Source organism: Larimichthys crocea, chromosome XVII, assembly GCF_000972845.2.
Source record: "Larimichthys crocea isolate SSNF chromosome XVII, L_crocea_2.0, whole genome shotgun sequence".
NCBI classification, from domain to species: Eukaryota; Metazoa; Chordata; class Actinopteri; family Sciaenidae; genus Larimichthys; species Larimichthys crocea.
Window position 1 is genome coordinate 22,221,732 of NC_040027.1, and position 27,524 is coordinate 22,249,255.

Below are 27,524 nucleotides of genomic sequence, written 5' to 3' on the forward strand. Positions count from 1 at the left end.
TCGCTAAAGTATTTCATGTTTAATATTTAAGAGGGAAGACTTTGGGGATTGAATAATCGCCTCTTTGGACTGATAGCATCTCAGGAAATATTTCTAAGAACAGACTAATCTAAACCATTCTGTATCTTCAAAAACGTTTGGTGTGTCAAAAGGGGTGTCATCTTAAATTAAGATCGTCTTATATTACAGAAAATACTGAATTTTTTGAAAGAAAGGTAATGCTGTCCCAATAAAGTATTCTCTTTCCCCCCCAAATATTGTTGAAGCACAACAATTCAATATCCATTTGCACATCTAACACATGACTACTTCTTTGCGATGATTTTAACGCACTCAAAGCAGTTGGTTCAGGTTAGGTAAAGATTGTGGTGTTTGATAAATGTTGATAAAGTCAACAGGGACATGAAGCACAAGACAGCATACGTTATGAACTCCAACCACAAACGGTCCCTACCCTCAATTAAAGTGTTATTAGCCTACACAGAAGTTATGAACTCAGGTCTCTGGTGTCGCCACGCTGCACTTTTCATTCCAACTATCTGCATTCAACGACATAGGACCTGCAAAAAACTTAGTGAACACAATCAAGGCAGTACTTACCTTAAATGGCAAAACAAATTTGTTTTTTTATGAATGTAATTTCTAGAAGACAGACTTCACAAACTTGATACCATATAAAAAATGACGTAAAAGAACTAGCACTATTATTACTGCCTTTCTACTGTGCACAAATGGAGAAAATGTTGTTACATCTATTCCATTTTATTGTAATCTTGCTCTCTCTCTCTCTGTCTCGCTCTCGCCCTCTATTTTCCAAAAATTCTAAAAAAAAAAAATCAAACAAACAATCAAACAAAAAACAACAAGATGTATTATTTGCCCATCTATTCCCATTTCTCAAAATGCCCGGCCTCCTGTTGGTTTTAGGGCTGGGGTTCTTTGACCACCACCATGTCTGCAATTCCTCCCACACAGGAGAGAATGGCATGACATTTACCAGAGCTGCAAGGCGGTAATACATTTTTTTTGAAATGGCACGGCTGGAATATACAAGGCTGAAAGGACCCATGCTGGGCCCCACTGGGACTCCTTCACACAAGCCTGCTAAGCCCATTCAGATGGGGGCAGTAATTACAGGCATGGAGGCAAAGCTGAACTAATTCATACAAGGTGTAAAGCATTCGGAGACCAAATGTCGGTCAGTTTACTGTTGGAACACATGTTATATGTAACCATAACCATTATGACCAAAGATGTTTGTGACAGCTCCACTGATTTACAGTGACCATAGTGACCTGAGTTTTTAAAATGATCAATCTCATAATGACTTCATCACCATGAATTTAAATGGAGGTGATTAATTATACACACACACACTCACATCGAGCACCACGGATTTTGAGAAGGAAGTTAATCACAGAGAGCACTGAAATACAGAGTAGTAGTAGTAGACGGATTTTTAAACTTATCCTCACTGGCCAGTGGACACGGTTTTACTATTCTACAGTATGAAGAAGCTTTATCGACGCATCTTTATTGCACCACAAAACAGACAAGATTCCCACCTGTAATTGTGAGCTGGTGCTTAGAGGTGTGCGCTGCGACAAACTATAGCAGAAAATACTTGAGTTGCAATCACGTCATCCATTATTTAGAGTCGCACAGACAAAGCCAATGAATTTGCCTAACACTGTGAAGTATATTTATTTCCATCGACAGGCATTTGTCCGTGAAAATATTGTTTGGAGAACACCACTGGGAGCAGTAACCTCCAGCTCAAAGGCCATATTTTCTGATTTTAATTGGATGTCTTCACAGTAGCACTGAGAGAGGCCTCTGTTGCAAAACAAAGGAGGAAACTAAGAATACCACTGCCCTTTCATTATTCCCATAAACACTACAATTGCTCTACAGTGACATGAGAACTTTTCCAAACTCTGAATATCACCCAAGCACTTATTAACGGAAGTTACAATTGAGAGGAAACTAGTTAAGAAATTGTTTTGTTTTTTTTTCCCCCTTCCTTCATGAGTGAGTCATGCTCTCTTGAATGTCAGTCTGTCTGTCGGCTCATTTTGTTGTTTAAGTAATTTCAAATGTCTGAGACAGCATCCAAAAACATCATCTCAGTAGGGTGGCACTGAAGCAGTCATAATCAAAATCACATCTCAGCGTCTTTGATAGGAAAGCTGACCCCCCTGTGAACAAGGAAATCAATCTCTTTGACTGGCACTGAGCTGTTTTTTTTTTTTCTTTACATCAGTATAAAAACAGTTTATTATTTTTCCAAGGACTTTTTTTCATTTGCATTTATTTTGCTTTTTTACTTTTAATACACTTTCACAACTGTTGAAATGTATTTGTATCTATAAAAAAAAGCGATGGTTTGAAATAATCTGTTCTTCATCAGATACAGGCCTCTGTGGCCTCTCTTTGATACGCCGTGTTAGCAGCAGAAGCCAGTAAGGAGGAGTGCAGGTATGTGTGAAAGTATGTATGGGAGGAAATGAGAGGTGGCAAGTGTTCAAATGAAAGACTAATAACACGAGTGAGAAAGAGAGAAAAGGGAGAGACTTACTTACTTACACCTGCAAGATTCTTGTCAGCCTAAATCATATCACGTAGATGTATGATCTCCTCTGACTCATTTTTTCCCACTTAAATGAAACTGGGATCATGCAGTGATGGAAGAAGTATTCTGGTATGATTCTACATACATATACTGTTACAAGTCCTGCATTTAATATATTACTTAAATAAACGTGCATATTATCTGCATATATCGGCGGATTAATTTACTTCAATAAGAATAATCATATTGCTTTCTTACAAGCAACATAATCTTGTGGCAGCTCGAGATGGGGCTACTTTTAACTTGTTATCATAGTGTTTGGTCGTTCAATCTAGAATAATTATATTTTGTGAAGTGCTCATATGTGTGCAGTCTTAACTTGCTGAGTAACTAGAGCTTTCCAATAAATATGAGGAAGTACAATGTGCAATATTTCCATCTGAAATGAAGCATACATAAAGTGATAATACAATTTTAACACTTAAATCTGCAGTATTATTATGACAGCATTACTTCATGACAATTTTAGTTAATTGTTTGGTTAATTTTGACCATCATTTTTTGGAAAGACTGGTGTAAATCAAACAACCAATCAGGCTTAGCTAGCACGAAACCAGCCAATCACAGTGCCTCTGTTCAAGAGGAGAGAAATCACTCTGCTGGAAACACAGTTTTACAGTGGTGTTACGAAGGGAAGCTTCTTCCATGACAGAGGATCAGTTTTCCACATCTGAGTCAGATATAGCTAGTCCAGTAGGGCGGACTTAAATTTGCTACAGTATTTAGTTTTTCATAGTTCTTCTTAGTTCTTATTAGTAAATGTATTTAGTATCATTCCACCAAAGCGGCAGGTGAGCTCCAGCCAAACTGCTACACTGTACAAACCAACAACAGATGTTTTTCCTCTTACAACGTTTTAATATCTTGTGGTATAATGTTACGTTATTTCTCGGATTGTGACCTCATCTTCATCGGTTTGAGCCACAAATGCACCTAGTTGGATAATTTACCTCGAATCTCTGACTTTGTGTCAGTTTTTCAAGAAAAATCTTACACGATACTGGAAATTAGACCCAGGTCTAACCCTGACACTGATCCTCTGCTGACAAATACAATCCTATCAAGTTCATTTAGTGGAGGTGTTGTCCATCCTAAGTTATGCGCTTAATGGATAGGGTATAGGGTTTCAGGTTCCTGTTGTTGCGGAGGTTGGAGGCCTTTAAAAGCCACCGTGAGCTAGTTATTCAGCACTGATCCGCTTCCTGGCTGTAATGAATCTTACCATGGGGTTTCGCTGGAAAGTAACCCAAAGAGTGACAGCTTCAGAACGAATAAGGACAAAAATTCTTTGTCATACAATAGCATAAATGTGTCTGGTAAACCCTAGAGTGTGCAGAGGTGAAATAAAACAAGTCGATCCAGTATTAAATTATGAGATCGTGAAGGATATTTGGCACATGGTGTCACAAATACATATTTCATCAACAAAGGCACTACATTGGTTAAATATATCTACTCTATTAATATAAATAATACCCAGTCATTTTTCAGCTTCTTTGAGGATATTCTGTTGAATATTCAGGGTTTTTGGACAAAACATGAAGTTTGAAAAATGTACCCTGGACTGGATTTTACACTTTTATGATTTATAGACGATTAACAATTAATTGAGAAAATTAATGGCAGATTATTAGACAATTAAAATAAATCATTATTATGGGGCGGTGTTTAGCTCAGTTGGTAGAGCAACTGCCCCATGTGCGAAGGCTCAGTCCTTGCTGCGGAAGCCCAGAGTTCGAATCTGACCTGTGGCTCTTTCCGTCATTTCCCGTCTCTCTCTCCCTGTATTCCTGTCACTCTTCAGCTATCTCTATCAGAAATAAATCTTGAAAAGGCCAATAAATAAATCATTATTGTTCATAATTTCCTACAAAGTCTAAAAGTTTGAACCTACTTAGAATTGATTTATGGTGAGGTTAAGATAATAAAAGAAAAAGTGCAGAAATACAGAAACTTCTGAAATGATCTAAACAACAGCAATGCTAATATTATATCAGCCCATAAAAAAATGCTTAAACAAACTAGTGACCCATGTCTTAAAGTGAAATACACAACGCAATAAAATAAATTCACAGCATGGTTCATATATTTATAAAATACTGTGTTGTTACTATATCATATAAGTTGGAAGAAGAAACAAGAAAAACACCTTAAATTTAGTTAAAGCTGTGTAACGTATAACACTGGATAGAGCTGTATGTGACTCCATTTTGGTGTTGCATGATATAGTGACACACAGAATCAAATATAATGAGCAGTAAAATTTTTATTCTGTCAGAACTCGAGCATAAGATAATCCATAAAAAAACACATGAAATGTTAATAGATTTTAATGATTGATGCAAAGATAATTGGAATGTCAGAAATGAAAAAGTATGGAAGAACAGAGGTGTTTTGGAATATAATAGTTGAGCTGGTGGCAGGGATTCAATCAAATTATAGCCATCGCAACGTGATATGAAAATTACTCCTCTTGATAACGCTAAATGATGAAAACCTAAAAAAATCTAACTGCAATTGAATTCTACTCTTTTTCATTCTTGACCCTGAAGCAGTTACATAAAAAATGAATGATGGATGGATGGATAATATAATGTACTGTATATCACTGTGCCTGTAAATGCCAGATCAAATAAATGTAGGCTACTTTCAGTCAAGTTCAGACAAATTCAGGTACTTGAATAGAAACTATCTGACTCTCAATAATAAAGGAATCTGAAAACAAATACATAGAGCTCTGCTCTAATACAGAAATATTGGTCAGAAAGCATCATGTTAATCAGTGCAGTTCCGAATAAGAAAGTATTATTGTGCACAAATATATGTAAAACCAAAGTATACATATTAATACTTAGTGTATACACTGGAGTCTTCTGACCCTACCACGACCACATACACTGGAGATATTTCCTTGACAACAAAGAGCCAATTCTACCGAGTATGTATAATTTAAGGCCCACTCAATAGCCAAGGGTGAAACAAGCATCACCTCTCTAGTATTTAAATTAGCTTTACTCCCTAGTCATTTGAATGCAATAAATAGGTCAGGTGAAGCTAAATTGATTGAGACAATCCCATGGGTTGTTGGACGAGCCTTACATGTACTATAGCTTTGGTATATACGTTGGAGTAAGTGTTCATCCAGTGAAGAAGCTCAGAGGAAATTTACTTGCTAATTGAATTTGGTCACAATTTAATCCAAATCCAGACCTTGGGTAGACTTTCTAGGGCAGAGGTTCTCAAGCTACGGGGCTGAACTGAGTGGAGAATTGAAGTGGGAAACAAGCACCTTGTCTACTTACTCTAACCTTTAAATGCCCTGAAATCACTTTTCTTTTTCCAATCTGCTTCTTAATATGAATGATAGGGTTGTATAATTACACACCATTATCTCCAACTTTTGGGTAATTCATATGAGCCATTTCTGTACTACCCCCCTACCCCCTCCCCTCGCCTTTCCTCACTGCTTTGAAGTGGGTGGAAATCAGCTGGAAACAGGTGATGTCACATACTTCTGTGAACCAAGCAGGATTGTGTGGTTGTTTGTTTACTGTCAATCAAATCTGATGAAATCACAACAAAATGCAGTCCTAATTAAGCAGATTAGCTCTAATCTTTTGAACTTTTTTCTCTCACAATGTCAACTCTGCTTAGTTAGTCATGCACATTTAATGCTACAGAGAAATGCTTAAGATTTAAATAAAGGTTTTAAGGGCAGCTTCATCAATGTCAATGGACATATGTCGTAGAGTGGTTCACAAGTTAAGTGTGTCATTCGTCACTTTGCTTTGAGTTACTATTACTGAGTGTCTCCTCTATTAAAACAAGAACAATGTAAGACAAAACCTGACCTGAAGGACTTTCCCTTCAAAACTTGGTAGATGCCCTACAAACAGCATACACAAGCATGAAGCAATATACCTAATAAGAACTTACTGTCAATCACAGAGCAAAATGCCTCCTTGAACAAATTGCTATTCTTGTCACGTCACGCTTCTTGTACTGTACAATAACACTGCAGAGCAGAGCGGCAGGGGTGTCCTACTTTAATAAATGAGCTGAAAGCTCGTATGCTTGCAAAGAAATCACTTGCTCCAGAACATCAGAGCTGCAAATGTCCTTATGTAACTACACAATGTTGTGACAAAGTACATTTGAGACACATTAGCGGGCTCAAGGTAGCAGAATGATTTCTCTTATGAAGCCTCATTTCTGAATTTCGATCATATTTTGCTGCATAGACACTCATGGGCACCTCAAGATTGTCTTCAGGTGTGTTACCAACATCATTTCTATACAAATTGTTAGTATAATTATTAGAAAAGTACAGTTCAGGGAGATGAACATTGACTTCAAGAAGGGACTGAATGAGACGTAGCTCTCCTCCACATTGATGTTATTGACTCATGTTTCTCTATATCTAAACAAAGTTAATGACTTTTACACAGACCTGGAATATGTAAAGGGCAGTAGGCAGATGGGCTGATGGAAATTGATGACAGGTTTAGGAGTCATTAGTAATGATAGCTTCTGGCAGCAGAAGTTCTAAAGAGTGGCCCTGTGAGGCTGATCTGCTGTATTGGCTGCCTGCAAGCCTCCATCATGAAAACATCATGTGGCAGGGACCTACTGTGAAACTCTATGTACTAAGGCATCGATATGCAGTAATTGTCTGCACTGCATGTTCAAAACCTCAGATAGTATGATCAGTGCTGGTTGCTGAGCAGTATTTTCACAGTGCCAAAACTATTAGAGTCATTAGTGGCCCTGCTGTGGTGCAATCTTTAGTCTATCCGGAGGGTGACCATTTGGGAATTGCAGAAACGCAACTAAGCTGTAAAATTACATTCCATATATTTGTTTGGATCTTGTCTTGATTCAAAGCTGAATTGCTTTGTTTCCACAAACAATAACAATTAGTTTTTACAGTTGAGCTGTTCAGAGATTTGTTGTTATGTTTCCTTGACTGTTTTAAAGACTTCACTTGATGTTATGGCTCCATTCTAGAGACATTTTGTTGGGGGACTTTATGGCCCTCTAAGCAAACAATCGTTTAAATTCAATTAAGACTATGAAATGGCACCATTGAAAACATTCTTTTTAAAGCTTTGTTTTTGTGTAGTCTTGACCTATGTGCAATGACTATATCCAGCTCAGTATATACTGCAGATGACAGTAGGTTAACTCTTCAGTGTATGTGCTGTGAATAAAATGGAATCATTAGCACAGAGCTCAACATAATGAGGAATAAACAATAATGGGATGAACCCACTGTGCTTCTGCCCATCAGAGAATTTCATAATTAGCAATTAGCGGTCATTGTATTATAGTCAGTGCAACTAAAATCTGACTGAAGTGTCTACACTCACTTACCTATCCTGAGGCATTGCAAATAAAATACCCCACTGGATTCAGACGTGATTAATGTCTGTCGCAAGAAGGGCTGCAATGGCAGATTAGGCATGATTATGAGTGGGCTCATTTATTTTCAACATGTCATTATCTTTTACAACATTGACTAAGCAAATGGCCAGAGTGTGTTTATGAGTACGCAGTAAGCAGTGTTTTCCTGATCATTAATAGTTTAGCAAAATAAAAAAAAAAAGTAAAAAGAGTTGATGAAGGAAAATTGTCTCACAGACAGGTGCAATAAAGCATAGAAATCTTAATACAGTAAATTAAGTTACATTTAATTGTCATTTAACTATTTTGAAAAGTGCTTTTGTCATCAAATGAAACCTCTGCATTGATATTAGAAAATTATATAAGACACAATAATGAAATCTGTGAGCACTGATAACATTTGCTGCTGCTGCCCAAGAAATGATTAACAGCGCCAGCAAACATGTGCAGTATAATTTCTCAAGATACAAAAAGTAAGTCTTGAATACAGGACTTATTACTACAAGAATTAAAAAAAAAACAATTAAAAGAGCTAAGAACAAATAATTAAAAGATGACCTTTGTGACGCAAAACATGTAAAAAAGAAAATTATAATTGTATCATGCACTGTATTCGCTAGAAGGTCCGATCTTCACCTTGAGCACGCTCTCATATTCTCCCATTGTGCCCCTGATCCAACAATATCATTATCAAACATCTTGTATCTTGTCCTCATTAATTCTAGTGTTTTCACTTTGTCTTCAAAAACTTAATTATGAAAACAAAAATGTCGAACAGCGTTTTCCCTGTATTACCAGGTGTCTTGTCATTTGACCATTCTGATCAATTTTGATGAGCCTGTTGAGCAAATGTGAATAATTGATAACTGTTTTCCAATGGCTTGATTGTCACAAACCAGGACAAATAGAGTGGAATCGAATCATAAAATATTCACTCAAGTGTTGGCCTGAAACTTATTAACTCCAGAGTCATTTTACATGGATGTAGGAGTAGAGTTCTCCTGCAGACAAGTACCTTGACCATGAACTCTGAGGTGAGACGATAACAAATAAGTGTGTTGAAGAAATATGTCATGTGTTTGGTTGCTTTTTTAAGGTTTGTTTGTTGTTTTTTTTTACCCTCACAGCATGCATCACAGCTGAAGAATGTCGACCAGATATGATCAAGGCATTCACGCCTCCTAAAGTACAGCGGCCGGTAAGCCTCAAGGTCAAAGTTCAAAGAGAGTTATCTCTAGCAAACACAAGCCTTCACTCTGTCCCTGACATTTCTTCTATTTGGTGCTGCAACATTTTTCACAGTGATTGTATTTTGGTGTATTTGTAAACACCTCTTGCAACCCTTCCACTGAGCATCTCACATTCAACAAATGTAGCAACACAAACCATAAGCTTTCGCTTCCAATAAACATCAACCTGCATAATAACAATATCACCACGATCGCTCCCAAAGTGTAACAGACTGATCTGATTACAGTTTTTCAAATGAGCTAAACTGCACAGGTGTTTCATGTCTTCATGTCTAAATGTGGAAGTTTAAATATTCCATCCCATGGATTTGGGTGGCCAGATATATCCTGCCCCTCCCAAACCCAATTATTTATGGTAGAACTGGATTCAAAATAATAGTTGAGTTTAATCTCATCCTTTACATCATGATGACTTGGTGCCATCTACTGTTAATAAGGAGATCATATTGCTTGGGGATGTTGTGCATTTTAAAAGCAACTCAGAATAGGGCAGCTTATATTTTTAATAATATAATATTTGAATATGTTCTCTATTTAGCCATCTTTTGTTTGTATTGTTTACTTTTTTTTTCTTTCAAAGAAATCTTTATTTATGGCTGACACCACATCAGCATACTCTTTCTAAAAGAAGAAACATTTCTCTTACTGCATGCTAAACATTAAACAGAACTGACCAAACAAAAAAAAGACTACATGGATCTGACACGAACCTATTTTAAATCAATATAATCGCTATTTTTTAATGGGCTTGTTGTGTTTCCAAACAATGGAAACACAACAATATACATAATTAATACATAACATAACATATAATGTATAATTTTGTAGTACAGCTGGACAATATTAAAGGCAAGCCTCATGTTTGCCTCAAACGACTCACAAAAGCAGCACAGGCCTACTGTATAATACAATTTTTACAGACGATGCCTCCTCAGAATTTCAACATGGCACCTCCCTCAACGAGTGTGTGTTGCCACCACGGACAAGTTGGATTGTGGGAGTAAGGTATTCATTAGCATATCAGTGACACAGATTAACATACATTAACATATATTACGGCTGAATTAATCATGGCATGTGGTAGAACTTGGAGAGGCATCTGAAAACAGTCTGCTCTGAAGTTGATTCAAGGAAGAAAGCATAGTAATGGCATAGTAATCCTGTGCAGCTCCAAACTCATACAGCATGTACAGTAGCAGGCTATGATATCTGTGCTCTCACATACAGCTCATTCATTGATTTTTCATATTCAGCATCTTCCATTTCCTTGTTGCGGCTGCTCTACTTATTAGTGAGGGATTTGGTTGTAATTTAGCTGTACTATTTTTTATGGACTTGTTTTCCATTGATAAAATGATACACTGTCTGGTCTATGTCTGGCTTTCATGACAGACAAACGTCTCCAAATTGAATTCCTAATGTAAGCTGGGAAGCTGTGATCTGTACTGCAAAAATCACTGATGATAATAATGATAATAATAATAATAGGAGATTTTGAATCCATTCTCACCATGTGGACCAAGAGATAGCAACAAACCAGCTATTCACAGTTGCGACTGGCTACTCAGTTAGCATTCACTGATTTAGTTTCTCAACCTTGAGGTTAGAATTTGATTTTCAGGTGGAGATCTTCATAAGAATTACATTTTTTGACACTATAAATATGCAAGCGATAAAATAAAATCCTTGAGATAGATTTGTGCTCCTACATGCTCATGCATTGCATTCATTTATGTATATTTATCATATTGTACGTATGAATTTTAGAAGAGTTGTCATTTTATTCTATTTTCGGTGAGACTTTGTTAAATATTTGATTTCCTGTTTCTGTTCATCAATGAGCATTGTTCCTGAACATAAAAATTCACATGGTAACCCCTGTGTCAGATAGAGCTGCTCATGAGAATTTTGAGACCTTAAAATGCAGTCACGGGTCAAAAATCGCATAAAAACAGTTCCTTTATTATGTGAATTACCTCATAAATGAAAAAAATAAATGGTCCATCCTTTCCATTGACGGAAGAAGACTTATAATCATTGAATAAGGACATGTTTTATATGAATCACATATCAATCAACTGAAAGTCCCTCTGCAGCCGCAAATCCAAACCCCTCTCAGCAAAGGTAGAGCAAAATATATAAAATGAATTGATAAATAAAGTGAGGGAGTCTCAAAGTGGGGGGATTAAACTAACACATCAAATGTCACTGATTCTATTATCAGCATTTTGGTCATGGCTATTTTTGTGGTTTGCTATCTCCCTGGAACACACAGCTGGGGTCCTATCTAGGTACGAACACAGATTCTGCCTTGGGCCCAGGTAGCACATTATGTGGCAGAGCTCTTGGAGATGAACACTAAGCAGATAATGTCATTCCGTCCAATACTCATCATTAACTCCTGACTGCCAGGCATATTGTTAAAGCCCTTTTTGAGGAAAGTCCATATCATTGGTAGTATGACTCAGGTCCTGACCGCCTGTTCCACTCAGTTAAGAGTAATATGAATAGTTTCCTTTTAAACACTACTTAAACGGCCCTCAAAGTGCTCTTAAAATTGTAATGTAATGAAAACGCCATGCATGAAACTGGAATGCAAGTGCCCGAGCGGCTAGTATCACTTGAAAAGGGCCATTTAAAAAGGCAAGCTGCAGTACTTGATGGACAGCTTCTTCTCTATGTTGCGACGTGGAAAGGAGCTGACAACTCGAATTATATGGTTATTACACGAGTCCAGTCTGGCTGTATGGACCTGCTGACACCTCCACAATAAACATGACCCATCACACACCAAGCTTTTAGCCAGTCAAAAGCACGGGCATAATGAAAAGCAACTTCTATTTTACTTTACCCTGAGTATCTACTCAAGCCTGTTCTTAATGTTTTAGATAAACAAAGTGCAGGAGCACTGTAACAGTGACATATTGTTTTAATTTAAACGTCAGGTTATAATATGTATAAATGAGTCAGGACAGATAAGTTGGCTTCTTTTCCCAACTAACTCACAAATCCTGCTCCATGCCAGTGAGATTCACAATCTCCTCTGCTGCGATTATGTACAGATAAGACTCTTGAGTCATTTGTATTAAACATTAAACAATGTTAGCAATCTGGCTGTCCAGTGTCCTGACAGGTGAAAATGGTTAACTACAGGAGTGCCCAATAAATAATATTCAGAGAACATAAGCTCAGATGATCCTAATGCACATTTTCCAACCATAGCTTTCCATTAAACCCTTTCAGCGAATGTATTTAATGAATCCCATGTGATTTATTGAGTAAAAAAACAAATAGGTTCAAAATAAGAAAGTAAAAACGTCCACGCAGCTTAAAAACACAAGCACAGAGTGGACAATGTCCCCCTTGTGCTCGTGCTTGTTAAATAATTCACACCGCCTGGTGTAATTGCAGTTTTTAAAATCATTAATTTATAATAATTGATGACCTCAAGGGCCATGTCTCACACTATTAGTCAGGTGAATTCAAACACCTTTGCTGCCTAGCATAGTCCGGCACCATGGACCACATTTATTCCTTTCTGAATGATTATTTCAGCACCCACAAGAGGTGAGAAACTGTGTGTGTGTATAGAGGAAATGTCTCAAATCCAACATTTTGTTTATGAAAACGTCTTATAACCTCAAGTTCACCTCCAAAACTGAATTCAAAGTTCAAAATGGTCGATCTCTCCTTTCAGAAAGTCTGCTCTTAAAAAAAAAAAAAAAAGAAGATATCTAAATACAGTGCATTACCTACTGCAGGGAGTTGAAAATCATTGCATGACTTGACCTGAGGTAATGATTTTTCTTTTCTTTGTTTTCATTTGCCAAAATAGATACAGACATTTTGGAACAGAACCCTACATTTCATTATTCAGATGCAGGTCTGGGTAAAGAAAAAGAACAGCTAATCAAATGCATACAGAGAATAAACATATCCATCTACACAAGTGTAAACTGTTGTTTAAAATGAGGAAAAAGCCCCAAAACGCTGGAGGTGAGGGGATTTCCTGTTTTTTTATTGAAGCACCTGCCCCTTCAGAAGGCTCTGCATTTCCCTACTGAAATGGGTTTATGAGTTTTACTTTGGGCCATCTCTGTCCTGATCAAAGCATTAATAATGCATCATGCCATACACACTGTTGGTACTAATGTGACAGAAAGAAGAATATAGTGACAATATCAAAATCAAAGACATGTCTGAATATGCTTACAGTGTATTTTTGCAGTCTTTTCCTAAAAGTAGACAAATTGTTTTCACTGGAGATGTTTGAAAGAATGATATTCAGAAAATAGATGAACTGCTCTATACTCCCTGTTACAGTGATTTCATATGTATCACTGAAAGTGTGTCACTTTCAAGGCTATCATTGTTGATATTCAGAATAGGTCATTTGTTATTCCGAGATAATGCTTTAACCATGACAATACCCAGCTCGATATATCTCAGCAGATCTTTTCAAAAGAAACTGTAAAATATGCCTTTTGGTATATCCTGCTCACATCTGACATGGTGGATGGAATCTATGGTGTTTCGAGTAACTCTTCTCACTTCCTTAGGGGAACGATTTATACATCACACAATACCAGAACCAGGAGAAGGCCTGACAGCCTCAGAAATGGGAATGTCAGACATCTGACTGAGGTTTTTATGCCAGTTTTCTGGTTGTATCGAGTTCTGTGGTTTGGGCCAGGGAATACTGAGGCCTTGGAGAGATTCAATACAGACATTTTGTTGATGTTCTCAGAGAAGGTCCGTTTGACATTTTGACACTACTTCCATTAGTTTAGTCTATTTCCACCACTGGTGTGTCAGTCAAAATGGGAGAGTTGCTTGAATCTCATGTCTGAATATCTTAATCATGCGTGAAGGTCCGTCAATTAATCATCAGACTATGGACCTTTATTAAACATCCAATTAAACCAAAAAATGCAACACCCGAGTGCAGGATTTTTACACAATAGCTATTTTCTATATGATTAGAGTTGACATTTAGGTTAGGGTAAACAGTTTCAAATAAGCAAAAAATGCTAACAAATATGTGAAATGAAATTACATGTTTAAGGGAAATTGACACAAAAATTAAAGACAGTTTACCAAATTAGTACACAACAAAATATCCCTGTTATAATATTGACAAGGAATAAGTGTTACAAATAGTATCCTAAGATTAAACTGTGATCTCTCAAGAGGTCTGACAACTGCATCTAAACATTTTCCTACATACCTTAAGTGCATTCCAACACTACATGCCTCTGCAGAACAACCTTGCTGTTTGCCAGCTTAGGGGAAGGGGGGATGGTGCCCATGATGGTACATACTGGCTGAAATTATATGCAAGGCCACCATTCTAAAGAATTTAACAAAAGGGACATCCAGTGGCGTAGCATGGCATTGAAATGGCAGTCTTGGCCTTGCTTTGTTTGACATGTCACAAGATGGCAACGCAGTATCTCTTAGCCCCTAGAGGTCATGGAGGATGGATGCACCACTAATCTCTGACACTCACTCTGGGATGGGGGGTGCAAATCGACACAAACTGGGGCTTTAGATAACTTTGCTATCCACCAGTGACCTCAAATGCAGAGACATCTCTTGGCCCCGCTGTGCTCTGTCAACCAAATCCTTCTTACTGCTTCGTGGCTTCAGACAAGGAGATGTTGCCCGCCCCACAAGGATAAATCCCAGCCAAGAACAGACTATATATTAATCTGATATTGTCTTTTTTGTCTTTTTTTATTGTTTGGGGAATAATGCAGTGGAAAGCAATGATTGATCGGAGGGCTTGAGAGACTTTTATATTGTCAAATCGGTCCACTTAGAGATCCATGGATGTTTCTCTGGGGGACATGATCTCACAAATCCAAAAGAACAAAAGTGCAAAAGTGTCATCATGTGCAAGTGTTCCTGAGTGTTTCCTCTCAACACTGAAGAACAAAAAGTACAAACATCGAAACCTGCTAACTCACTGTTGGACAATGATTCCATCAATAAAACACTGACTGACTGTCCGCTTATCATATAATGCTTCTTTCTCAATAGAATATGTCTATGCTGCTCATACATTTGGTAATTATGCAGATTTAGGCATCAAATCATGGCATACAGTTCACAAACTGAGCTTGCAAATGTCTCCAGTATAGACTCTGGTGGATGGATAAATAGTGACCCAACTGCATCTGCCACTGTGCCCCAAGAGGGAATATTATCAGGAAGGTTTGTGGTTTCATTGATTTCAAGACTGCAATCATCCCCATCTGATGTAGTGGGCTGAGGGAGGATAAGTGAGACTCGGCAGTCTTTGGACCAGCTCTGTTTGACAGTGGGACAAGTTTGAGATAACAGTAACAATCTACCAAGTGAGTTTAAAAAGTTATTTCCTGTAACCACAGGATGCCAAATCATTGCCGCTTTGTTCTCAACAACTGTCTAAAACTGTTTCTAATTAGACCATGTGTGTGTGAGGTACAAAAGCATCATCCAGATGCCTTTATTTGGTCTATTTATTTGGCTTTTATCCTAAAATGTACATTGTTTCTTTTGGGTTTCCATAATTAGTATTCTCTTCTAAAGTGGTTTATGTTTTCTTTTTCACTTTTGTCCGTCAGAGCACTTTCATAGAATGACCCTATTTCAATACTCTTCAGCAACAAAAATTGCATAAAGTACAAAACATCTTTAATGGCCCTCGATGGAAATTATCTCTGTACAAGTCTCTAATGGTGCTGTCAGGAGTGAGTTTCAAACCATTAAGCAATTTGCGGTGAATCAGGGCACACAAAAATAAATTGAATTCACACTAGCTGTGGTTGAAAGTTCTCAAGACAGATGGAGAAGAATATGCTCGCACAGTTTTTCTGAAAGAATAGGCTCAGGGAAACCAAAGCTCCACGATTTTTGGTTTTATAAATGGCTTAATGAATGATGATGTTAACTTCAATGGTCTTTCCTCGTTTTAACCTGCCATGACGCATCGACATTTCAATCGACTATGCGAATCCCAAAAGTAAAAAAAGGAAAAAATTCCATTGTCTCTCTTCGTCCTTCATTCATCATGTGCGTATTTAGGTTTTAGGTCAAATTTAATACTGAAAATGTGCCACGAAAACCCTCAAAACTTTTGGCGCTTCAACATCTTTATGATTATAGCGAGTTTATATATAGGGTACATGATACCCACCATAAAAATAAACATGATGAATTAATCAGTTGCGCTTTAATGGGTAAGTATTTATGGATGTGGTTTCCAAAGCTTACTACGCCTATGTGCTCTGCCGTGCCAGACCTCAATCCGCAAACCTCTGGAAGCAGCGAAGAGGATCCTTATTTGTGTCCTCTGGCATTGTTGTACTATTCTTACTGTATGTCAGTAGCACAAAGAGAAAAAGCTTAGGAACTACTTCTGCAACCTAATTTTCATCCTGAAAATAACTACATTAAGTGCTACCTCAAAAGGAGACCACACAAAATATTTTTTCTAAAAAATTATTAAAGAAATGACAAGTTTAATTTCCTAATGCAGGTTTTTCATAAAGTAGATACATTTCCCCTCCGACAGAGGTACTCTTGTCAACGTTTTTTTTTTTTTTTGCTGTCAATATTAAAGCCAATCCAACGATCTTTCATGAAATATTAGTCACCCAAACATATTATTAATAATAAATTATATTAATAATTCAACAATTTACTTTTTTTTAAATCACATATTACTTATAATGAATTGTATTATTCTCTGTAACACAAATACAGTTTACTTTCATCTAGTGGCAGCATATGCAGTTCCTAAATTTGTTATATTTTTTAGGCATGAATTATTTTAAAATCAACAAGTTGCTCTGGAAATACAATAAAAATGAAATAAAATAAAATGAAGTATTATCCAATGAATCTTAAACTGGTCTGACTATTAGTCTGAATAGAAAATATTCTGCAAAAGAAATTTCAGAAGAAAAAATAACTCTTTTGAGGATCTTTAATATATTACACATATACAAGCCTTTTTTGCTAAATGAATATTGTGAAGTCAAGGTGCCCATCCTGCTACCAAAATCACATGCACGCACACGCACACACAGCTACAGAGCATACATAGTTCACCACTGTAACACGGATAGAAGAGCAGCGCAAACGTCCTGGCTGCATTTTATCTCCCCATCAAAGACTCAGCAGTGCGAGCCAGCAGCTCCTCACTACTAATGAACTTCCCAAACTAACAGTAGTCACCCAGCTAGGTGACAATATCACCAGTCAACACAAACAATCAATCGCTCCTGCTGCAATAACATTGAAAGGAAGTGCCTCCAATTTATCTTTATTAAATCAATAGGGATTTGATAGCCTTACCTGCAGTAGAGTGCTTTGCCCAGTGTTGGAGCTGTAAGTGTCTAGTGCATTGGGACAGGGGGAGATCTCTGGTTCACTTGTTGTTTGTCGGGGATGGGGTAGTTTGCTGTGTGGCTGGAAGCGACACTCCTAAGGGCCCACTGTGAATAGAGGTCAGGATAATAGACACAGTCACACAACAAAGACTGATAATCCTGTCTCGCCCCACAGCTCCCGTGTTGCAATCAGACATTTTAAGGGCAGTTAAGTTGCAGCGAGGGGCGGCTGAATGAACCGCGGTTAGGAAAGACTCCCAAGCTCCCATTATGGACAGTAACCGGTGTCAATTCGCAGCAATTAGACCACTCAGATGTGTCAGTAGACAGGCCTCAAATTAATAAATAAATAACGTCGACCACAAGTGCTCGCTGATATAGCCTTTTGAGTCATTTGAGTCTCCCAGTGGTCTATTTCAGTGCAGAACACTTAGTCCTTCAAAAAATGACGAGGTGTACCTCCTTCTCCCCATTTATCCTGGATGACCTTTGTGTGAAAATAGTCCTTAGTGAGCAAGTTGCTTAAATCTGCGTATACTGGTCATCAGAAAAAAACGTTTAGAGTGGCACAGATCCTTTAATAGTGGTTTCATTATCAGGTCCAACTATTGAGATTAACAAAACACTAAGCAAGACCACTTACAGTACTCTTAATTCCTGCTGTACATGAATCCAATTTGACATGAGCATTAGCCGTAAGTTGAGAAAGTTATAATGTAATATTGAAGATGATTAATAAATAAAAGGCACAAGACACATACTGATATCCCACCTGATACTGAAAGCTGTTAAAATGTACAATGTGTGGACCAACATTGTTGCCTTAGGCCTGAGAGTAAATGGGAGCAAGAGTAGCCTCAGGCTCACCACTGTGTTGCCTCTATAAAACAATGTTTTTTTTGAGGATCATAACAGTCTGTGGGACGCAACCTTGAAGTTCTCCACGTGTATTTGTGTCACTATTCGTTTTGTCTGAAGTCTTGTGAAGTCAACTTTAGATGAGAGGGTTATTTTGTTTAACTTTTGGGCTGTAATATATATCACAAAAGTAGCAGTAGGGGGAATATGTTGATAACTTTGCTCTATTCTAATTTTTTTTGGACTAACAAGACGCTTGAATTTTTATGATGTTAAAGTAATGATGGCACTTTTGAAAAAAGGATACACAATTATTTATGGATACTTTTTTATTTTTTTGGGGGGGGTCTCATGTCTCATATAGTGGCCTTTTACAAAGAACAAAGCAAAAAGGAAGAAGTGGAGCCTGAATTTGACTAGGAGCACTCAATCAAGAGGAAGTCATTACTTCAGAATAAGGGGCTAGCTATGCTTTGCTGGCCCGACTTCTGCTGAATACCTCACCTTTCAGCAATGCATAAATAATGTGCCAACTGTCTTTGATCTGTTGGGGGTGATAACTTCACAAGCATGTGAGACACCTTCCACTGATAGAAGAGGCTCTGCCCTGTCCAAATATGTGTCAACAAGGATCACTCTCACACAAATGTACTGAGGAGGAAAAAGAGAACAAAGAAAGAGCTCAAGACAGACAAAAAGGCTTTACAGTGCCAGTGGAAAGAAAAACACGGTCACTGTGATTTCAGAAATGAAATTAAAATGGTGACTTGAGAATGGGACCTACTAGTGGTAATTGTTATCATCGAATAATATGCCCAGTAAAGATATATTTTTAATCTTATCGCTTGGGCTTTAAAATCCCTGAAAATAGCGAAAAAATATTCATCACATTTTCTCAAAATCCTGCAGTCCAAAAGTAGGCGTTGAGTTTACACTAATAAAAGACTAAACACCAAGAGAATATTAACATTTGAGAAGCTGAAACTGGAATTTGAAACATTTGTCCTTCAATATGGACTTGCACAACTAACCTATTAAAATGGTTACAGCTTAACTTGTCAGTCAACTAATCGATTAATTGCATAATTGCGTTACTCTTATTTCTGCTCTATAAACTTTAAAGCGTCATTTTGATGCATTCTTTTTTCTAAACGTATTTATTTCCTGAAAGTAATATCACGAAGAAAGCTCGAGAGGTGTTTGAAAGTAATACCGTTATTATCATACTGGAATGAAACCTGTGGTTAAGTGTCTTTTCTCTCTCTCTCCGCAGAAAATAAATCACATTATTAAATCACAGCTTTCGTCTGCTTTTCAGTGGCCGTAGAGGACACTTCAAATTGTGATCCCCCCGCCCCAAGAAATCACAGAAGCCTGTAAAAGCCCTCTTCTGTGTCAGCAGGGCAGATTGGGTGACTGTTCTTGGACAGTCAGACACCCTGACACAGCTGAAAAGGAGGGGAAAAAAATAACATAGTAAAGTGAGCACACAAAGCATTCCTCTGAGAGGTCAAAGTGAAGAAAAGTCCTCCTTTCAGACAGAAAGAAAAACAAAAGCCTGTGTGACTTTCAGGGACGCCTGCTTTAACCAAAGTACCCAAACCGTGTGAAATGAAGGGTCACCATGGAATAATGGTTCACATATTAAAAACTGTTATAATTGCCTCTTATTTCCATTTCAGATTTAAGCTGTGAAAATATGGCCATTAACGGGCCAGTCCTCACTGAGGCAATTTATTTAATCCTCATTCACCGCCGTGAAGTGGCGAGGAACGTGAACGGCGAGATTGAAAGTCACGAACAGACTGAATCTCTTGTTTTTGCCTATCTACTGTATATTTTATGATACAAATACTCCATTTTTTACGGTCCAAACTATGCAGCAGAATGTTTTGTACAACCGTTAGGAACTCTACTAAAAAAGTCCAGAAGAGCAAATACATCTTTAGTTATCTCTAGGTTGCAGGGAATGAGGCTGAAAACAGGTTGAGTTTAGCCCAGGGAACTTATTAGCAGAGCCTCCCTGGTGGGTGGACTTCCAGGGAAAAAGGAAGAGAGGCTTCTTCTTCTTTAGAGTTGGCTGTAATGCCATGAGCATCCTCTGCCGGTAAAGAAGCACTTCAAACGCCCAGCCCCTAATGAAACACACGAGAGAGGCTGTATACTAATTAATACATAAACTGCATGAATAACCCATATGTGTGCATATACTCAATAATATAATGTTATCTTACATTGCAGATTAAACTAATGAACACATACATTAACCCAGGGGAATACTGAGGCCAATTGCACTCAATATTGTGATGTATGCAGATGACAGTGTGTAAAACATCTGATGTTATGCAGTTTTCTTTTGTTCAGACTGCATCTGCAGAGGCATGGGAAATAAAGCCAGGCATTATGTATGAGCACTTCAGTTTGGATGCGCTAACGTAGTAAATAAAGCAAGTGGTCGAGATATGCATTCGGATATCACTGCATTCAGATGAAAACCTTGTCACTCCAATTGGGAGGTTTTCTTTATTTCTGCAGTTAATACAATTATTATTTTTAAACTAATGAATCTCATTTTAAGATTATTAAATGAATCATTTGTCTCAGGAAAATGACACAAATGACGAGAAAAACAAATCAAATCATCACATTTCAGAAGCCAGAACCAGCCAATATCTGGCATTTCTGCTTGAAATATGACTAAAATAATAAATCAATGAATAATAACCAATAAACTGACTGATCATCACAGATCTTATTTCTTTGTATCAAAATGAATCTCAGCTGTACATTGATTATATATCCTTTTGCGTCAGTGTCTAATCAACAGACTGGTTTTCCATCGTAAATTACAACAGGTTTTTTTCATTTTTTTATGATCGTCATTTTGAGTAAAGCCTGACTAGTAATTAAGCAGGCCCAATATTAGATGATTGACAGATTTATCCGTATATGCGCCAGCAAACAAATAGCATTTCTGTTCTGCAGTTTGTCATGTTCAAGAAGAAAAGTTATGTTCGAGTTAGTTTGGAAATTGTGTTTTCATTGTATAGTTTGTCCACAAGATAATACTGATAATGTGAACATATCTATTAAATGTATAAATACTGACAAATGTGTGTTTGTGCTATATTGATATTTTTTATTAGCCACAAAAAACAGTATTTGGAGCACCATTGTCTAATCAACTGAACTATTTGTACATCCAAACTTACTGCAGTCATTTATTCTGATTGCCGTTTGGAGTATGAAGTATGACCCATCATTTTGCGGATCCAATATTAGTTGATTGACAGATATTTTCACATTTGTTATGGCAAACAAATAACAAGAAACTGCAGAACTGAAATGTTTGAGAAGAAAAGCTATGTTTGAGTTAGTTTGGAAATTGTGTTTTCATTGTATAGTTTGTCCGCAAGATAGCACTGACAAGTTGACAAGATATGTGGGAATGTCACATATCTATCGAATTTATGGGATCCTCAGAAATGTGTGTTTATGCTATTTTGATACTATCACCGGCCACAAAAATCCAGTATTTGTTGGGCTATAATTTGGAGATATCATCCAAAAGTAGCGAAATGTAGCAAAAATAATGTAGCAGTGCCAAGCAATAAGTGGCCAGCTTTCCAAACAAACCAAATGTCTTGCCTGAGGGTCCAAAATTGCTGCTCTCACTCAGTGTCAATGCTCAGCTCAAAATGCTTTGTAAAAAGTCACAACTTTGCCAAAATATTATTCCCAAAACAACTCTGCTCTATTGACAGACAATGGTTCCAAAACTTTAGCTTTAAAAAGTATTGAACAAAAATACTCCTAACTAAAAAAGAAAATGTTGCTCGCTGTGTTTGGGAAAACATTAGCTGATATTATAAACCAAAAAAAGCTGAGTCCTGCAGCTGCCCTAACACATACTGTACTGTATTCCCAAGATCCATGGCAGAAAAGCTGCTTGAGCCATAAAATAGATTGCTGGGCCGATGAAAAACCACCATGTGGGTGCAATAATAACTCATTGTCCGCAGATACATGGGCTATAGCAGTAATCTTAAGATCTCCTCAGCAAGGAAATATAGATATTTGTAAAAGCACTGAAGGGATTAGGTAGGGTTTTCTACCTCCTGCGGTACATGGCCTGAGTCATGCTGGGAGCACCAGGAGCTCTGTGGAAGTCTGTTAAGGATGGAGAGGATTTGACCTAGCTGCGGCATTATTCTGATATGACCCAAACAAAGCCATCAGCATGGGATCAGTGTAGGGGGTCTTTTCTGTGTCTTATCCTTCCTTTTTTACAACCAAGATGAATATGCATGGGATAAAAACGAGAAAATCTGCGTTAAGAAGCAATAATTTCAGAATCAGAATTAAATTATAATGCGAAAAAGAGAAGAATAAAAGCATATTTTATACACAGGCTATACATGAGGACTGCAACTTAGTTAAAATGGCAAGAGTGGGTGAGAGTATCATTTTTAAAAAAATGTACAGCAATCTTTTGAACAAGCTTTTCTCAAACCTATTAGTTCACACTGCTGATGTACACATACAGCTATTAACCCTCTCAGTGATTCTGAGTTAATTCCTAATGAAAAATAAATTGAGTTGCTCCCTACACTTTCATAACATTTCCTTCTCAGAATAGATGGGCTCCTTTATGAGAAAAGACACACTGTTGTTAATGATTTTATAAGCAGGGAGCCCACCTGACATCCTGTTTTCTATTACTGTTCTTTATTTAATTTGCGGGGCGCGCTGCAGGTGACCTAACCTATAAAAGGGCACTCCGAATTAAATTATCAGAGCTTCTTGAAATTTTATAAATTCAGTATCGGTCTCACAGAGGGATCTCATACTAGAAACTAATGGCTTCACCTTTAGCTTTGCATAAATCAATCGCACCAAAGGTTAGAACACATCATGTCAGAATGTATCAATGCAGTTTTTAACATCATAACATGTACTAATTTTTAGAAGTGTGAATGGCAGGAGTATGAGGTCATAAATGAGGGAGTTTGTTGGACATGTATGTACACACACGTGACCCCTGAATTTGTCTTAAAGACCAACAAGTACAATAATTCAAATTAGTGCACAATAATACACTTTTCATATGAATAAATATGCAATATGACTTGATACTGTATGTGCTTTGAAGGTCGATACATCTACACATCACATGCTCACAGTATAATAAAGACTAAATCATATTAAAAATGTGGAGTTGTTGATAATGTGTTGATCATTTAAGTCATTTATTGAGTACTAAAGATTATCCGCTTCCAGCTTCTCAAATGTGATGGGCATTCTGAACTTCTGGGCCTTGTTTTTAACAAGGCTTTTTGTTTTTTGAGTATAAAACATTTTTTTGATTAAATACGATTAAATGATCATCAAAATAATTGCTGGTTGCAGATTTTTTTTTTCTTTTGATTATTTAGATGTAATCCACTCAGAGTGGGCTAAAGCCATGATGGCTCTGGTTTTGATTATATAACATGTATTGTTTTTCCAGAATTATTAAGCAATTATTTATATTTAAATGCATTAAAAAACATAATAAAAAAGCAAGAGTGATCATTTCATTTGGTTCAGTTGTGAAAAGTGGCAGTGTAAAGCTTTGTCACCTCAATAGGATCCCCTTTATCCTTGAAAGAACACGAGTTCTTTCCAGTGTCATTTTGTTCCAGTCGGTAACCTAACAAGAGGTTGGTGGCAGAAAAAAAAGGCCCAATCAGTAACACTTGTTGCACCTGAGAACATGGAAATTTTAGACTTCTGTGTTCGAGAAAATGGAAAACATTGTCTTGTAAAGAAGTCAGGAATATGGATAGGATCATTCAACTGTGTTCAATCTGAGTCAGGACAAATTCTTTTATGAAGCAGCCGAGCGTGAAGGAAATTCATTTGTAAATTGCACCCGATCTTTGGGGAAATTGCTCCTTTTTCAAATTCAAGTCCAGATGCCGAATTGACACAGAACAGTCTATTTCACAAACACAGCTTCACCTGAGTATATTTCAGTATTAATATATTTGTGTCAGCCTTTTATTGTCATAAAATTGTGACTGCTTTTAGGAATGTGGCAGGATGAGTTTTAATTTGATTGGCTTTATATTTAATGTTTGAAATCGGTCTTTATGTAGCATGAACTTGTTTATTTGACTATTTTAAGAAGAGACCAGGAAACATGTAATATCCTAACAGTATAAATGATCTAACTCTATCAGTTTACTCGGTACTATCGGAGTCACATGGTAGAAACAAATATTGATGTGGAAATCCAAGTACACAGATCTATTCGGAATTTCATCAGAAGCAAAGAAAAAAAGTCGGTATTATATTTTTCTGCATTAATATGAATTGTAATGTGTCTGATTCAAACAGCTCTGACACTTTCATGTTTCACTATTTTTCTGTAAAGAAATATTAATCTGCTTTTATTTAGTGCAGAGAATGACTCAGCATTAATTTTACAGCACAATAAATAGGACTCACTTTTATTTTGAAAGTCAGGCACTGATAGAGGAAGTTGTGTTCTTGTTTCAAAAGAACACATGCCAGCTAGTTGCTACTTTCCATATGAATTCATGCTTTTTTTCTTCTTATTGTTTAACTACTGACCATAAATCAAACCTTAACTTCACTTTACTACAGTTTACTATAGTTTTTTGTGCCATATGACACTCAGGTGGCTCTACAATGGCTTGTGTTGAGGTTAATGTTTTGTATGATGCCATGTCCCATTTCATAAGCATAATCTACATCTTTACTTGAGTCCACTGACTCACACTAACTACGAATCGGTGCATATCCACAATAGAGTGAAGATTTTGTCAGTAGGGAGAGTGACTCACACTGATTAACATTACATTCACCCCCTTTAGTCAATAACATTGTTATCTTATTAGATCTTCTCCTGCTGCAAAATTAGACTTCAGTGTGATATAGAAAAGTAGTCTCCAGACAGAAGTGAATAGTTGGCTATTGAGTTTCCTGAAATCCCATTAAGGAGTTCTGTACATCGATGTTGAACCTTAAAGAGAAATTGCGATTCACTGGTTACCTCTCCAACCTCTAATTAAGAGGGGGTTTGAATTCTTCCACCCCCGCCCCCATGAGAATCACACACCTGACTACAAACAGCACACATGACCCCGATTCCCCTTGACGATTATGCACTTCACGTTTTTTTAATTGTAGCACATGTAGCATTTAGACACTATATTATTGGTATATACGCCACCACGTGAATACTCTGTGTGGGTAAGACAAAACGTTCAGGAAAAACTTGGAGAAATACTCTCTGTCTGCACGTTAGTCACTCAATCTGACCCTTTCATCGAAAGTTAAGGTGCATCGAGCAACATAAGATATATTAAAAATACAAAAATGTTCAGCCGCCATGTTTTTAAATAAATAAATCAATCAACAGCAGTTGTCCTCTCAGCTAAGTGAACTAAAGCAACTTTTCATTATGGAGTGTCAGTCTGTTTCACAGATGTCAAAACTGCAGACCGAGACAAATGACCCCTTTTCGCTCCTTCATAATCACAAACAGGAGATTTGACCCGATGACCCGTCCAATTACTTTTACAATTACTACAAGTGGTTTAAAGTGTGTTATATAAATCTGAGGGATATTTACGAGGACATCCACTTTGACTCTAGAAACAATTTAGCAAACAGTACCTTCAATGCTCCAGAGTAACAAATTGAAATGTGTGCCCTTCGAAAACCTTGCATTTCTTCAGCTTAACTTGGTTGGAAAATCACCTGGCTGGCTGCTTGGCTAACCTATTAGTCTGTAAATAGCATGAAGGCTTTTGGCCACTTGAAAAGCTATTTGAAAAATAAGTGGATGGAAGTTCAGAAGAGAGTCCAGCAATGACTGCTTCAAAAGCATCCATACACTATGATTTATTTGAGAATTGTTGAATATTTATTTTATTATATTACTCTGTAAGTGCTGCATATAGTTGCCTGCAATATATATGTACTTAAAAGAGGCAAAACTTACAGACTTGTCAATCATTTTCAGTCTGTGAACTACCTCTACAGTCACATTTAAATGAAGACTTTACCAGCCAGAGTGTCAAAAATGTTCAACTGCAGACCAAAAAGAGTTGAAGACCTTGGTATTAAAAGAAGTTATATAATAATCAGGCCCCTCTCACTACTCACTGATACACTCATAGGCTGAAGAGGAAAATATTGTCAGCCGCTATGTTCCTGTTGTCCGAATGTGAGAGGAAGCAGACCCTAACCTGTTACCGGACCACCAGGCAGCTGCTTCAGCCTCGACCTGAACCCTCCTTCTCTTTCACCGCATCTGTAAATCTACAGGAACAATACAGTGTGTGGGTGGTGAAGACACGCTTACTGCAAAACAACACTTCAGAGTTCCTGTCTGCCTCCACATGCACATAAGTAGGCAAAACTAAACTTGAGATCAAACTAGAAGGTGTTACTATGTCATGTTGAAAAGAATGTTGTTTTGTGTAACTTGTTAGCTGGAATAAAATGCATGCAAGCTGTTTTTAATCCATTTTTAAAAACAATAGGAAGTTTCATTCATGCGATTTCACTGAATTTGTGCACGTGATTTCACCCACTGGTTTTGGGGCAACCTTTTTGAATAATCAAGTTTAAGTTTTTTCAAAGCCAGAAATGACCAGATTTGGATGAGAGCATGTAATTGTTGAATGACATATTGTGAGATGGACTACGCTTTTTAAATTTGAAGTGATAAATTTGCAGTATTGCGATATCAAACAGGGTCATTTTTCCTCAAGACTTAATACAACCGGACCTTTTTGTTGCAGTCAACAGAGCTGCTCCCTGCTGGCACTAAGACACATCTGTCTGTAAAACACACACGTCAAGGAACCACCTGATGCAAAGCCACGGGTCATAAAAATGCAATATGAAATCAAATAAAGAATATACTTTATTTGTTTACTTATACAACATGTTTTGATACATTTTATAAAATACAAGCTGTCTGTA

The 27,524-nt window shown here is 37.2% G+C and overlaps 1 protein-coding gene across 1 annotated transcript in view; it reads right to left on the bottom strand.

Moving 5' to 3' along the window:
- adgrl2a (adhesion G protein-coupled receptor L2a) overlaps window positions 1–27,524 on the bottom strand; it is a 198,726-nt gene that overhangs the window by 169,623 nt on the left and 1,579 nt on the right. The window contains exons 3-4 of the mRNA XM_027290154.1: window positions 26,783–26,855; window positions 17,629–17,768 (exon numbers count right to left, since the gene is read on the bottom strand). The gene's annotated coding sequence lies outside the window, so the exon portion shown is untranslated. The remainder of the gene's footprint in view (window positions 1–17,628; window positions 17,769–26,782; window positions 26,856–27,524) is intronic.